The sequence below is a fragment of the Sciurus vulgaris genome (assembly GCF_902686455.1).
Source record: "Sciurus vulgaris genome assembly, chromosome: 1".
Lineage (NCBI taxonomy): Eukaryota > Metazoa > Chordata > Mammalia > Rodentia > Sciuridae > Sciurus > Sciurus vulgaris.
The window spans coordinates 202,554,213-202,570,622 of NC_136461.1; positions in this window are offsets into that span (position 1 = coordinate 202,554,213).

Below are 16,410 nucleotides of genomic sequence, written 5' to 3' on the forward strand. Positions count from 1 at the left end.
TGATGCATAATTCCCTTAAGCAGTATGAAATGTATGAAATATCCTTCTGTGTCCCTTCTGACTAATTTTGAGTTGAAGTGCACTTTATATGACAATAGAAACCCCTGCTTGTTTATGAGATCCATATGAATGATATGCTTTTTCCTATCCTTTTACCTTCAGTCTGTGCATGTTTTTGCCTATGAGCTGAGTCTCTTTGAGATAGCATATTGCTGGGCCTTGTTTTTTTAATCAAATATGCCACTCTATGTCTTTTATTTGATGAGTTTAGACCATTTACATTAATGTTATTATTGAGAAATGATTTTTATTCCCTGTGATTATTACTTATTTCTGGTTTTTAATTTGAGTTAGTTTCTCCTTTGATTGACTATTCTTCTAATGTAGTTCCTCCCTTTGCTGGTTTTCACTTTTAGTTTTTATTTCTTCTTCATGATTTATTTTATTGAGTATGTTTTGAAGTGCAGTCTTTCTACTTGTGAATTCTTTTCTCTTTTGTTTATCATGGAAAGTTTTTATTTCATCATCAACTTTGAAGCTTAATTTTGCTGTGTATAGTATTGTTGGCTGACATCCATTTTCTTTCAGAGCTTTTTATATGTTATTCCAAGACCTCTTAGCTTTGAGGGTCTGGATTGAGAAATCAGCTGAGATCCAGATTATTTTCCCCCTAAATGTGACCGGTCATTTTTCTCTGGCAGTATTTAAAATTCTATCCTTTTTCTGGTAGGCATTTTCATAATAATGTGCCTTGGTGTGGGTCTGTTGCAATTTTTTATGGATGGGGTCCTATAAGTTTCCCATGTTTAATTTTTCATTTCTTTATTTAGGTTTGGGGAATTTTCAGATATTATTTCATTGAAAAGACAGGTTTGGGGAATTTTCAGATATTATTTCATTGAAAAGACTGTGTATTCCTTTGTTTTATATCTCTGAGCCTTCATCTATAGTGATAAATCTTACATTTGGTCTTTTCAGGTTATGTCTTAGATATTCTGTTCATGTTCTCTTCGCATCTTTTTGCCATGGTCAACTATATTTTCAAGGTTAAATATCTTGAAATTCTGAAATTCTATCTTCTGAGTGATCTAGTCTGCTGGTGCTGCTTTCCAGCACCAAAATGATTCTTCATTTTGAGGATTTCTGCTTGATTTTTTTTTTCAGAATCTTTATCTCTTTACTGAAGTGATCTTTCACTTCCTGTATTTTCTCTCTGATTTCAATCATTACATTGTTCTTTACTTCACCGATAAGTTTATATACCAACATTCTAAACCCCTTCTCTGACAATTTGTCCATAGTGATGGATTCTGTTATTAGAGTATTTTGGTTTGTTTGGGGCAATTTGTTTCCTTGCTTTTTCACGTTATTTGTGTATCTAACCATGTAACAGTATGGATCTGAGGCAGTAGATTTTCTAATTTGTGGATTATAGTGTCTCTGAAGGTTTCCAATATTACACCATTTAGGGGAAGACAAATAATAACAACAACCAATGCAAATAATATACAGCATTAAATAGTTCCTCTATGACATCTACAATGTTAATTGTTACAATAAAGAGAAATGATGTGCTCAGCTATTGCCCAAAGTAAAAACAGTGTTTCCAAAATGATTTACAATTTCAAATGGTGAACAAGAAGAATTGAGAAGTAATATAGGATGTAATGATTACAAGGCAGGAGGAAAGAAAATAGAAGTAAAAAATTAAAGGAAGAATGAAAGAGAGACAATAGAGATTGACTGTTAGCAGAAGAAAAGAGATTAAAGGAATTAAGGGAAACAGATAAATGAGAGAAAAAATATATAAAATAAAAGAATACCAAACAAAACCAAAATATACTAATGAAGCATCCTACCCTCAAAATACTGATCTATGAAAAATAATTGCCTTAATAAATGCTGGAAAGGAGAAAAAGAAGCAGATATGAATATGTATAAGTGTCCAATAATCATTTAGGTCACAATTAAACAGAGAAAATTAAAAAAAATAAAGAAAATGTCTTGATGAAAAGATAAAGAATTGTTTCCTTTGAAGTTCAAAGGATTCTCAGTTTCCCTTCTCAGCAGTGTTATGTAGGGTGGGCTCCAGTGTGATATCTGCTCTACCTTCAGGGTGGGGTCACTGGAATGTTCTGCGAGAGGATATCCAATAGTTGGAGCTCCTGAAAGTGGGGCTTAAGCTTAGATAGGCTCTAGTTTCTTTGTTAAATGGTGATTTGGTCTGAAGATTTTAAATCAGTGAAACTCCAGGGCCCAGAAATTGATAGTCCATGCTGGGTGATTGCACTATGGGATTTTCCCTGGGTTACACTCGTGGGGTGGAAAAGCCACTCCTTAATCCCTTCTGTCACTCATGGATCCAATGTTTCCTGGTCTCTTGGGTTCAGTCTCCAAATTCAATCACTCCTACCCCTACCCTTTTGAATTCCTGGCCAGGTGCATCTCTCCCAGCCAGTTCTGCAAGTGACCAGACTGGGAGAGGTTAACAGGAGCCTGGTGGGTTCCACAACCTGTATTTCCTTGTGCAAACCCCTCTCCACATTCTATTTTCTCCTGGTCACTTATGCACTCCCTATATCAAGTGGTGTGTGTTTTTCAGGCCTGTATTTTGGGCCAACATTGGGCTTGCCAGGAATTGGCTCCCCCATCTGCTGGCCCCCATGCAGTGGCTGAAAAACGGTTTCTTCCTCTGTCCTTCCAGGGCAGTCAGAAGTGATGTTCTTTCCCACATAATGATACTGTGCAGCAGACCTTTCAGGTTAGTAGGGTGTTCTTTGATCTCTGATCTCTCTGAATCCAGACATGCCCCAGGCCTCCTAAAAATGTGTCTCCCTCTAATTCCTTTATCCCTACACTTTGCTTATGGGGAACTGCTCTGGCTGGTAGTGCTGCTGGGGGCAACAGCAGCAGTGTTGGGGATTTCTCTCATTTTATTACATCCAACTTCCTGAGGCCCCAATCTGCTCTGGATGTCCAGTATTAATTCCCAGTAAATTCCCTTTTCCTTTCTTTTCCGTTTTCACCCACCTTGCTGAGAAGCTGCCAGTCTGTTCTCCTGGTTGCAACCATGGAGCAGCCAGGAAAAGATCTCCTTTATTCCACCTTCTTGAAAACTCCTGTGGTTGTATCTTTAGAAAGGGGTGAGTCTATGCATAAGAAAAAAAGTTAACCTCTCCAGCCTTTGAGATCATCCACAGACTATCATACACATGACTTTGTGGTACTCTTTCATTTCTCTGTATAGAGCCAGTTTTGCCTTCAGTACTCAACTGGTCCCTGTTTCTTTGATTGGGTACCAAAAAGAAATTAGTTCATATTTTGGAACTCAGTGGTATAAAAATGCCACTTTACTTTCCTCTTCTGCCAAGTAAATGTGATTGAGTTCCAGTAAGCTAATTGTGCACACAAATAACTCTTCCATATGTGCTTTCTTTCTCTCATTTAACAGTTTTATGGAGATCTAAGTAACATGCCAAAAACATCATCTTTTTAAATTTTACGAATCTGTTTTTTAGTATATTAACTCCATTCTGCAATGATCACCTCCATGTAATTTTAGAACATTTTTACTATCCCAGCAAATCCCATTTCTATTAACAGTCACTCCCCATTCTTCCCTCCCATTTGCCCATGAAGATCATTCATCTACCTTCTACCTCTATAGATTTGCTTATTCTGGGAATTTAATATAAACACAATCATACACTATGTGACTTTTCAGTGTTCCTCCATATGTGTCATGTATCAGAATTTTATTCTTTAGGACTGAATAGTATTCCATTGCATGAATGAACCATATTTATTGATCCACTCATCAGTTGATGGGCATTTGGGTGCCTCCTTTTTTTTTTTAGCTACTGTCAATAATACTGCTAGGAATATTCATGTAAAAGTTTCTGTGTGGGCACAGATTTTCAGACATTGAAAGGAATTGCTAAAGTGTTTTCCTAAGTGGCTTCACCAGTTTACAGTCTTGCCAATAAATTATGAAGATTCCAATTTTCCTTCATGCTTGCCAACATCTGTTAGTACCATTTTAAAAAACAACTAACCCTCCAAGTGGATGAAAAGAGTAGTGAGTGTTATATATGAATTTTCTGATACTATGTTTATATTTTCACAGGGTTATTATGAATGCAGTAGTCAACCCCTTATTCTAGGATATGTGTTCCAAGAGCCCTAGTAGTTACCTGAAAATACAAATAGTTCTGAATTCCTCATGTACTGTGTGTTTCCCTATACATATATTATGGTTTGGAAATGAGGTGTCCCCCAAAACCTCCTGTTAATGCAGAAATGTTCAGAGGCAAAATCATTGGATTACGAAAGACATGATCTAAGCAGTCTATTTTAGTGTGAATACACTGTGTAGGTGTTAACTCTAGGCAGCTGCGGCCCGGCTGGAGGAGGTGGGTCACTGCGGTGTGCCCTGGAAGGGTGCATCTTCCCCATGTCCCTTTCTTTTTCCTCTCTCCTGGCTTCCTAGTTGCTCCTTTCTTCTTCCCTGTCCTCCTGCCAGGATGCTCTGCCTTACTTTGGACCCAGAACAATGCATGTGGCTGCCCATGGGCTGAGATCTCGAATCCATGAGCCCCAACAAACTTTCCCTTCTCTGAGTTGTTCTTGTCAGGTATTTTGGCCACAACTGCACAAAAGCTGATTAAAACAACATGCATACCTATTATGGCTTGGTTTATAAAATAGGCACAGTAAGAGAGTGACAATGATAACTAATAACACAATACAATAATTTTAACAATACATCAGAATAAAAGTTATGTCCATGTGATCTCACTCCCTCTTGAAAATGTCAAGACAAATAAAATTTTTGGACCACAGTTGCCCACAAATACCTGAAATTTGAGAAAGCAAAACTAAGAAAAGGAAGAATTGTTGTTCATAAAAGCATTTTTAACCAGAAAATAACTACAAAATATTAGTGTCATTATTGGCACTATTTTAAATAAGAAAATATACGAGGAAAGGTCCTTCATAGTAAAAAGAACAATATATAAGAAAAAAGAAACCACTCTGATTAAGATCAGAGTGGATCCACTCAGGATCATTTTGAAAGAATATCTGGGGACCCATAAAATCAAAAGGAGGGATGGGGAATGTGGCTCAAAAGACGGCAGGGGCCGAGGCTGGCCGGGAGATGTAAACAATGACCCAGGCCCTGCCGTAAGGCACCGTGAACAGGCTGCTGCCCCTGGCAGGCCAGGAGAGTCTGTGCCCCACCCTGCCACTCTGCTGAATCTCCTGCCGCTGCTGTAGGGATACATTCAGACCTTCCTCTGCCTCATATGTCACCTCCCTCCAACTCTACGTGCTGGACGAAAACATTCAATCAGCCAGTTTTAGTTCATTTGTCCAAAGAGAGTCAGAAAAGGAATTATCTCCACCCATTTGCTTTGTTGGTCAAATCAGAACCCAACTTCTCATTCCAGATAACGTACAAGAACACAGTAGCCTGGCAGGAATCCCACGATGGTTTGGCTAGTGTATCTATGTTCCTCCTCCTATACCCAACGCTTATCTTTTGGGGAGGTGGGATGCAGCACTTACTATTACCTAATGCTGACCCTGGTCCTTGCCCTATGACCCAATAGGCTTGATGGAATCCAAAAGGCTCCTTCATGCACAGAAGCTCAGCTGATTCCCAGGGCCAGGATCCGTTCAGCCTCCTTTTTGTTTTAGATTGGTGTTTCTTAATCCTGCACATGTTGAAATGAACCGTGGAGTTTTTAAAAGATATTCATGCCTGAGTTCTATTCTGAAAATTCACTTCAATTAGTCTAGAGTGGGATGCAGTATTAATAATTTCCAAAATTCCCCCAGGAGTGCTCCGGGCCACAGGACCACAGTTGTGGAGCAAAGAGTTGCACTTGATCTTTCTGAGTTTGCTGTGTCTCAGAGCTCCAGTCTCTCAACTGACATAGATGGACATAGCAGTCACACGAGCAACACAAAAAGAACTTGCCAGTGACCTCCGGAGGGGAAGTAAGCATGTGACCAAAGGGAAAAACATTAAGATAGAAAAATTATCTTAAAAATCACTATAGTACTTAAGCAGACTCCCAGCTTGGAAAGCAGAGAGAGAATAATTTTTTTTTTTAACTTCCTAATGAACATTGCACTTAGCTAACTGTCAAATATACCAACAGACTAATTTTTCATTCTAATTATTTTGGGATGTTTTTCCTGGGTAGCATGATTATGTGGCTAGAAATCCTAATTCAGTGTATTCATTAATTGATACTTAGGCGCATAAAGATTCTTCAAGCCTTGGCGTCCACAACAATGGCTGAGCTCCTTGCTAATGGAGCATGCCAGTGCATATCCATGCCTCATGGACTTAGGCCTGATAAAGATTTAAGGTCATTTATTTGACATGTATATATGTTGCATAATGTTTTCACAATCAAATTAACATACCCGTCACCATGCATGCTGTTCATCAGATCCCTAGAACCTGTTCATCTTCTTACTAAAAGTTTGTACCCTCTGATCAATTCCTTGTCAATTCCCCCCACCAGTCCTACCCTTTTACTCTATTTCTGTGAAATCGACTTTCTCAAATTCCACATGCAAATGACAAAACAGTATTTATCTTTCTATGCATATAACTTTCTATGCATTTAACTCAGCATAATGACCTCCAGGTTCATCTGTGCAGGTGTACATGGTAGAATTTCGTTCTTTTTGAGGCTGAGTAATATTCCATTGTATATGAATTCCACGTTTCCTTTATTCATTCATTCATTGGGTTTGTTTCTCTATCTTGACTATTGTGTGCAATGCTGCAAATGAACACAGGACTGCAAATATCTCTTCAAGATACTGATTTCATTTCTTTAGATGCATGCTCAGAATTAGGATCCCTGGATCACAGTGCAGTTCTAGTTTTAACCTTCTGAGCAACCACTGCAGTGTTCTCCATAATAGCTCTACCACCTTACATTCCTGGATGCAAGGGTTCTGATCCTCCACACCTCCTGAACCCTTGTTGCCTCTGGCCTTTTTCATCATTGTCTTTGCAAAAGATGTGAAGTGATGTCCCGCGGTTTCAGTTTGCATCTTGTCTGATGATTGGTGGTGTGGAGCACCTTCCAGATGCCTGTTGTTCACTTGCAGAACTTTGTTGAGGAAACAGCTCTTTAGGTTCTCTGTCCATTTTTGTAATTGAATTGTTTAGTGTTTTATTTTTTTATTTGTGTGTTGCTATAGATTTGTATGAGCTCTTTACATTTTTTGGACATTAATTCTTTTTTTTGTTTGTTTTTACAGACTGCATTTTGACTCATTGTACATAAATGGGGTACATAATTTTGTTTCTATGGTTGTACACGATGTAGATTCATACCACTTGTGTAATCACACATGCACATAGGGTAATGATGTCTGTCTCATTCCACCATCTTTCATACCCCCACCCTCTCCCCCCTCTCATTTCTCTCTATGTAATCTAAAGTTCCTCCATTATTCTCTCACCACCCCCTCCCATTATATATCATCAACCACTTATCAAGGAAAACATTTGGTCTTTGTTTTTTGGAGATTGGTTTATTTCACTTAGCATGATATTCTCCAATTCCATCCATTTACCTGCAAATGCCAATTTTATTCTTCCTTATGACTGAATAATATTCCATTGTGCATATATACCACAGTTTCTTTATCCATTCATCTGTTGAAGGGCATCTAGGTTGGTTCCACAATCTAGCTATTGTGAATTGACCTGCTATAAATATTGATGTGGCTGTGTTACTGTAGTATGCCAATTTTAAGTCCTTTGGGTATAAATCGAGGAGTTGGGTAACTGGGTCAAATGGCGGGTTCATTCCAAGTTTTCTGAGGAATCTCCATACTACTTTCCAGAGTGGCTGCACCAATTTGCAACTCCACCAGCAATGGCTTGTGAATATTTTCCTCTTTTCATTTTGCTGAACATTTGATGTGTTTAGTTTGATGTAGTCCCATTTGTTCATTTTTGCTTGTAGGGTCATATCCAAAAACATTATAGCCAAGGCCAAAATCAAGAAACTTTTTTCTATTTTCTTCTAGGAGTTTTGCGGTTTGAGATTTTAGTTTAAGTCATTAATCCATTTTGAGTTTGTTTTTATACATAGTGTAAGACAGGGTCCAATTTCATTCTTTTGCATGTGGATATCTGGTTTCCCAGTATCATTTATTGAGGAGACTCTCCTTCATCCACTGTGTATTCTCAGTGTCAAAGATCAGTTGGTCACAAATGGGTGAGTTTTCTGGACTTTCTTTTTGTTCCATTGATCTAAATGTCTGTTTTCATGCAAGTACCACATTGTTTTGATTACTGCAGCTTTTTAATCTATGTGATGCATCTAGCATGGGCCTTCTTTCTTCAGATTGCATTGGATTATCAGTCAATTTTGTGTCCATACAAATTTTAGAATTTTTTCTCCATTTCTGTGATAAAAGGCCATAAGAATTCTGGTAAAGATCTCAGGATACAAAGTCACCATACCAAAAAAATCAGTTGTGTTCTGTGTAGTAGCAATGAAAAACTCACAAAGGAAATTAAGAAAACAACCCATTTACAACATCAGCAAAAATAATAAAATGCTTAGGAATCGATTTAAATAGGGAGGCAAAAACTATAAAACATTGATAAAAGAAACTGAAAAGACATAAATAATAAACATAGATCCTATTCTGTAGATTGGAAAATGAATACTGCCAAAAGATTCACACAACAAGAAATTTACAGGTAGAGTGCAATTCCCTTTCAAAATTCAAATAGTTTTCATATAAGTAGAAAAAAGAATCATGAGCTATTCAATCTTGAACAAATTCACACTCCCATCAACTTTAAGAGGATCCGTAAGGAGCTGGCTAGGCTAGGAGGAAGTCAAATGATCTCAAAAGGGGTCTCAGGTCTGTACATTCCAGTTCCTTGCAGCTAACGCAAAGGCAAAGACATTCAGAGAAGGTCAAGAACTCACTGTCAGACAAGCAGGTACTAGTCTAGACGATGGAGACAGAATCAAACTTGGGAGACAGAAGCAATAGCATAGAGTGAAATAAAAAAAAAAAAAATGTGTAGTGAACATCATCATTTTCTCCCTGGATTTTTTTTTTTTTTTTTTTTTTGGTGGTGCTGGGTATTGAACCTATGACCCTGTGCACTCTACCAACTGAGCTATATCTCCAGTCATTCTCCCTGGATTTTAAAACAATTATTATTTTATTTTTGCTTGCTTTTGTTTTGTTCATTTTATAGCCAGGTCCTGTTTTACCTTTCAGAAATTATCTCTCCATTGCATACTACTTTTGTTGGACAGTCCGTAAAATTGTCCTGCCCTTCTTTGTGGTGCCTCAGTGGTAGTGCCCTTGCCTAGCATGTGCAAGACACTAGAGACACTAGGTTCAATATGCAGCACCACATAAAAATAAAACAAAGGTATTGTGTTCAACCACAACTAAAAACGTTAACAAAAAAAAAAAAAAAAGAAAGTAGACAGATGACCCCCAAACCAACAAAGCTGACATTCTCTCCAGGAAATCTAAATATTAAACATAGACAAGAAGACCAAAAGTGGCCAGAATATATTGGAGGACAAACTAGTAGCTGCTTATTCATTTCTGCTACGATCATCAGAGCTGACCTAGATAAGTTGGAGTTCAGCTTTCCTGTGATTCTGTTTGATACTTCACATTCTTCCAATAAATTTGTATTTTGCTTACAAGACCTTCAGTCTGTATCCATTGCTTGCAACAACCCAATAATCCTAACAAATTACTTGAATAGGTTATAACAGAATTGCTCCAGTAATGGACAATCCCCCATATCACTATCTTCAGGAAAGAGTATCATTCCTCCCTTTCCGTATCCAGTGACTTTCTGGGAAGCTCTATCTTCCAGAGGGTACTCAGCAACTTTCCCCCAGCTGCATTGGTCCTGTGGAAAAGAGAAATGTATTTCTTTGATTTCTATAGCTTTCCTACTTGTCTTTAACAACAGCAAAAATGCAGCTCTCCCCATATTTGCCTTGCTTGCTATGAGCCCTAATAAAGATTCTTCATCTTATACCTTACCGTGCACCTGACTTTGACTCTTGTTTGCAAAGACCGAAACTCACACGTATTGCCTCAGGAAAGGAGGGTCTCCTGTAAAACAACAGGACAGCAGGCGACTCAGGGGCAGTCAGGATCCACAATAGATTTTTGGTTTCATTATGGAATGGATCTTACTTCCACTGCTCTGCCTTCAATGTCTTTCCACCAGACCCCTGTTCTATATTATCTTTGTGCCTTTTTTTATTATTTCTATACTAACTAGGTGGTTCACCCCACATTTTCTCATTCAAATTCCAAATAAAATACCAAATAGCCAAGCAAACCACCACTGCCCTTCTTTCAATTCTCCTGCCCACCTCCAGCCGTCCATAAGCCTTCTGGACTGATTGTCTCTCTCCGAACAGTGGCTGCCCCTCAGTCAAAAATTGGCCTGGGCCTTCCTCCCCTAGTGGCAACTTCAGCTATGTCGCTAGGTAGGAGTTAGCCTGTGGGACTCCTAGGATTTCAAAAGGCTGTATTCAGAAATCACTGGGAAAGCTTTGGACTGAAGTGCAAATTCAAATCCTACTGTTGAGTAACTTCAAAGTATCATTTTGTTTCTCAGTCTTGAATTCTTCCTCAATAAAATGGTTTCGCCAGTTGTGTGCTAACAATCTGGATCAATTTACGAAGAGTTGAGCCCTTAGCTAGAACTTCATGAGAGTTCAGGTGGTCGTTATTATTTTACATTAACAGTGATGCAGAGTTATACAGTAATCAAGAATAAAATTTTGAAGGCACCAAGATTAAGATTCGAAGTTCATCTGGCCTAACAATTATGAGATCACGGGCTTATTGCCTGATCCTTCAATGTCTTCATATGTAGAGTGATTGTAACTATTCCTGTTGGATAGCTTCTTTTTATCAGTTAAATAAGGAAATTATGAAAATTACCTGTGTTATTTTCATAGACCCTTTAATCACGATAATTTATCAAAGAAAACTTGGGTGATATATCCACGATGACAAAGCGGTAACACTGTGATTCAAGATTAAGATATCCAGTCTTGCGGTGAGCACATGATCAAGATTAGATGAGTTCACCAAGGTCAATCCATTTTCAATGTTTCTGTTCATGTTTTGAGTTTATTTCAGATCCCGTAACACCATGAATTCCCCATAGGTAGGTAGCCCTTCATGGTTTGCAAAATTCTCTGCCATAATATCTATCACTACAGGCCTAAGAAGGAAGGGTTCAACCTCAGTTGCCTCAACTCTAAAATGGGATGATAACACTGACCTTCATGAAATTCTCTGAGCATCAAAGGGGATCTTTTCTCTGTGTAACTAACACAGCATTATTACTCAGTATGTAATGGATCCTTCCCTTCCCTCTTCCAGTTGAATCCTAAATATCACTTATGCCTTCCTTCTTCATCTCATTTATTTATTCATTTATTTAGTAAGCAGTTATTGCTGTTTCAGGTTCTGATAGACACTGAAAATACTGGGATGAATAAAGCAATATTTCCAGCTCACTGTTATTTTGTATCAATGCTTCTGAGTTTTGCCTCTGGACTTGGAGGAATATCCTTTCCGTTTCATAACCATCTACATGCCAGGAACGCCTCCCCCCATTACTCCGTGTCCTTCCTTTGGCTCTCTGCCTGCTTTTTTATATCCCTGAGCATAGCTGTTGGAAGGGTACAAAAGCTCCCCCTCAACAAACTGTACCCAAACTTCCCTCCAGCAAATAGAGGGCCATCCATTCCCCTTAGGCTGAAAAAAATTATTTCTTAAGGCTAAAAGAGAACAGCTTCATTAAGTTGACGAATAGCCTGGCTTGCTGCCTTCCAGGGCTGGAGAACTGGAGAATTTAGAGTAATCACTTGTAAAGGCAGACTTAAACACCATTTATTATTCTGCCTTAATCAACTTGCAAATCAGAATCCTCCAGACTTTCGCCTCCACTTTCTACAATGTGAATTATATTCCTTTTTAGAAGAACAACATGTTACTATCCTCCCAGAATAGGCACACATCACTACACAAACATAAAGCCTCACAACCATCGTTTGGAGAATACAGAATTGGTGGCTTTTATATCTGTTTTCAGATGAATAAACTAAGGTACAGGTAAAGTTGGTGCCTCCAATATTTCCACCTTGAGAGGTCCGCCTCACACTCTAAGATTATGTACTCTGAATTTCTTTTTTGTCAAAACATCCCAAAACAAAAATTCTATGTTCAGAAATGTCCAAAGTATGAAAACAAGTTTAAAACTTCACAGAACAAAGAGACAGGAGAATGTAGTTTATTTTCTGCAAATAGTCCACAGAATCAAAAGACAAACATGAGAATGTAGTTTGTTTCTGCAAACGAAGTATGAGGATTCTATTTTCTAATTTTTCCATGATGCATATATATTAGTTTTATAAGTGTAAAAGTTGACTTATATTTACCAACTTGCAATCAAATTAACAATATCTTATTATATACTCATTTTATTCATCAAAGACAATGGAGGCAAGTAAAAACAGTAAATGATGGCAGAGATACTACTAATCTAAAGAAAAATAGTCTTTCTAAGAACCAGATGTTGGTATTTCCCCCCAAATGTAAACAATGTGCAGGACGAGATGTCCAGCTCATGACTGTGTACGGAACAATGCTTTGAAAATGACACTTTACAACCACAAAAAAGCTCCTCCCCTCTTCTGAACAACACCACATTGCTCTGAGTACCTGCTGCATCTTACCCTGACCACTCTGATGTGCTTTACTCTGCCTGCTTCCTAGATGCTATGGAGTGGACTGTATCCCCCTCAACTCATATGCAGATGAAGCCTCAACTCCAGGGTAATGGTCCTTGGAGATAATTGGGTTTAGAAGAGTGGGGCTTTCGTGATGGGATTAGTGCCCTTACAAGAAGAGATACCCCAGAGTTTTCTTCCTCCCTCACCCCCTCTCCCCCTCCCTCCTTCTTTCTCTGTTCCTCTCTCTTTACTGTGTGACTCCAAAGGAAGAAAGCAGCCACCTGTCACCTTCGAGCCACAGAGGGAGCCCTCACCATAACTTGGCCATTTTGGAACTTTGATCTCAGACTTCAGAACTGTGAGAACAGCCAGTGCATGACATTTCTTATATATTTACTATTTCTTTCCTCCAGACTGAATTCCACACCTGTACTCACACAACCATTTGCTTGAACATGCACTAAAAAAATCTTGGGATGATGGAAAGGGAACCCCGGGGTACTTCTAGAGAGGGAAAAGTGTGCATCAGGAGGGTGAGGGGGCATGACTTCCTACCTAAAGCCTTTGTTTGACTCTTCATCGAAAAAGTATGCTTCTCTAATTTGAAAAATAAATTTGAAAAATAAATACAAATAAATTTTGTTCTGGGATGTTTTGACAAAAAAAAAAAAATTCAGAGTGCATAATCTTAGAGTGTGAGGTGGACCTCTCAAGGTAGAAATACTGGAGGCACCAACTTTATCTGTACCTTAGTTTATTCATCTGAAAACAGGTACAAAAGCCACCAATTCTGTATTATTTAAACGATGGTTGTGAGGCTTTATGTTTGTGTAGTGATGTGTGCATATTGTGGGAGGACAGTAACATGTTGTACTCTAAAAAGGAATATAATTCACCAATTGCATATAGAATACATAATAGAATGATACAGAGTACTATGGAAAATATCTTGGTATTTTGCACATATATAACCCAGAAGTGGTATTCTTCAACATATATCCTGAAGAAATGGAAATTTATATATGTATGTGAATATACATAGATTTATTTGTAATAGTTAATCACAATAGCTGAACTATGGAACCAACCTAGGTATCCTTCAACAGATAAATGAATAAAGAAAATGTGATATATATATATATATATATATATATATATATATATATATATACATTTATATATGATGGAAATTTACTCAACTTTAAAGATGACCCAAATTCTGGCATTTGCTGGTAGATGGATGGAGTTGGAAAATAGTATGCTAAGAAAAATAAGCCAAACCCAAAAAACAAAGGCCAAATGTTTTCTCTAATATGTGGATGATAATTCACAATAAATGTGGGGGGATGGCTAGGGAAGAATAGAGTTAATTTATATTAGGTAGAGGGGAGTGAAGGGAGAGGAAGGGTGTGGGGTAGGAAGGATAGTAGAGTCAAACAGACATTGTCACCTCATGTACCTACATGACTGCATGACCAACGTGATCCTACAATATGTACAATTAGAAGAATGGGAGATTACAGTCCATTTATGTGTGATCTATCAAAATGCATAAGTGCATTCTATTGTCATGTATAACTATTCATCAAAACCACCCTAAGATTCCATCTCACCCCAATTAGAATGGCGATTATCAAGAATATGAGCAACAACAGGTGTTGGCGAGGATGTGGGGAGAAATGTACACTCATACATTGCTGGTGGGGCTGTAAATTAGTACAGCCACTCTGGAAAGCAGTGTGGAGATTCCTTAGAAAACTTGGAATGGACCCTCCATTTGACCCAGCTATCCCACTCCTTGGCCTATACCCAAAGGACTTAAAATCAGCATACTACAGAGATACAGCCACATCAATGTTCATAGCTGCTCAATTCACAATAGGCAGACTGTGGAACCAACCTAGATGCCCTTCAATTGATGAGTGGATAAAGAAACTGTGGTATATATATACAATGGAATATTACTCAGCCATAAAGAATGATAAAATTATGGCATTTGCATGAAAATGGATGAAATTGGAGAATATCATGCTAAGTGAGAGAAGCCAATCTCAAAAAGCCAAAGGACAAATGATATTGCTAATAAGTGGATGATGACACATAATGGGGGGAGGGAAGGGTTAGTGTTAGGGTTAGAGTTAGGGTTAGGGAGGGGGGCAAGTATGGAGGAAGGAAGCACTGTATAGAGGGAAAAGAGGGGTGGGAGGGGTGGGGGGAAGGGAAAAAATAACAGAATGAATCAAACAACATTACTCTATGTAAATTTATGATTACACAAATGGTATGCCTTTATGCCATGTACAAACAGAGAAATAACATGTATCCCATTTGTTTACAATACAATAAAAAAAATATATAAAAAATAAAAAAGTAAAAGCAAATAAATTAATTTAAAGAAAAGAACTGGAAACAACCCAAATGCTCTTCAGAATATCCCTCAGCAAAGAATAGGAATGAGCTACTGATACATGTTTTCTGGAAATGATAAGAAATGTTAGTAGAAAATTAAATAATTTGGTTAATTGGGGGAAACACTGATTACATGAGTTGTGCTTTAGTCAACTTTTCTGCTGCTGTGACTAAAAGATCTGACTAAAGCAATTTTAAAAGAGGAAAAGTTTATTTGAGGGTTCATGGTTTCAGAGGTCTACGTCCAAAGAGGGCAGGCTCCATTCCTCAGGGCTTCAGGTGAGGCAGAACATCATGGAGGAAGAGTGTGGCAGAAGGAAGCAGCTCACATCATCAGGAAGCAGAGAGAGAGAGAGGCTCCACTCTCCAGATACAAAGTATGTACCCCAAAGTTGTAACCCAATGCCCACCTCCTAAGCCACACCCTACCACTTCAGTCACCACTCAGTTAATCCCATTAGGGATTAATTCATGGATTGGATTAGGATTCTTATAACTCAACCATTTCTCCTCTGAACCTTCTTGCATTGTCTCACAAGTGAGCTTTTGGAGGATACCTCACACCCAAACCATCACAAGTTGTGTTTGTTTTCTTTTGTACCATAATAAATGACCACAAATTTAGCATCTGAAAACAACACAAATTTACAATTTCACACTTTGTGTAGGTCAGAATTCAGAATGAGTTTAGTTTTGCTTCTGCATAAGGTCTTGCAAGATCAAAAGCACTGTGTCAACTGCACTGTGTTCCTTACACTGGAAAAAATAAATACATCAGAGAAGGAAGAAAATCTGAGATACTGCAATTTAAAGTTGTTCATCCTCACTGAGAAGTTAATATTTGAGCAAAGACTGAAAGGGTGGATCATTGTGAGACCATTTCTGAGAGAGCAGGACCTCAGTTAAAGCCCTGTTTGTCATATGATCAGTATATCTGGAACAGGAAGGAGGACGGTGTGGTCATAAATTAGCAAGTAAAGGTAAAGGTAAAGGTAAAAGTCATAGGGAATGACATCAAAGAGGCCATGGGGGTGCCATATTGTGTAGAGCCTTGTAGTCCACTGGAAAGACTGGTGGGATCAAAAGGCCATTGAAGAGTTTTAAGCAGAGGTATGACATCAACTTTCTTCCACTTTAACAGGCTTATTCTGACTGCTTTTCTAAGAATAGAGTAAATGAGAAAGGGGCAGAAGCAAGAGGCCAGCTG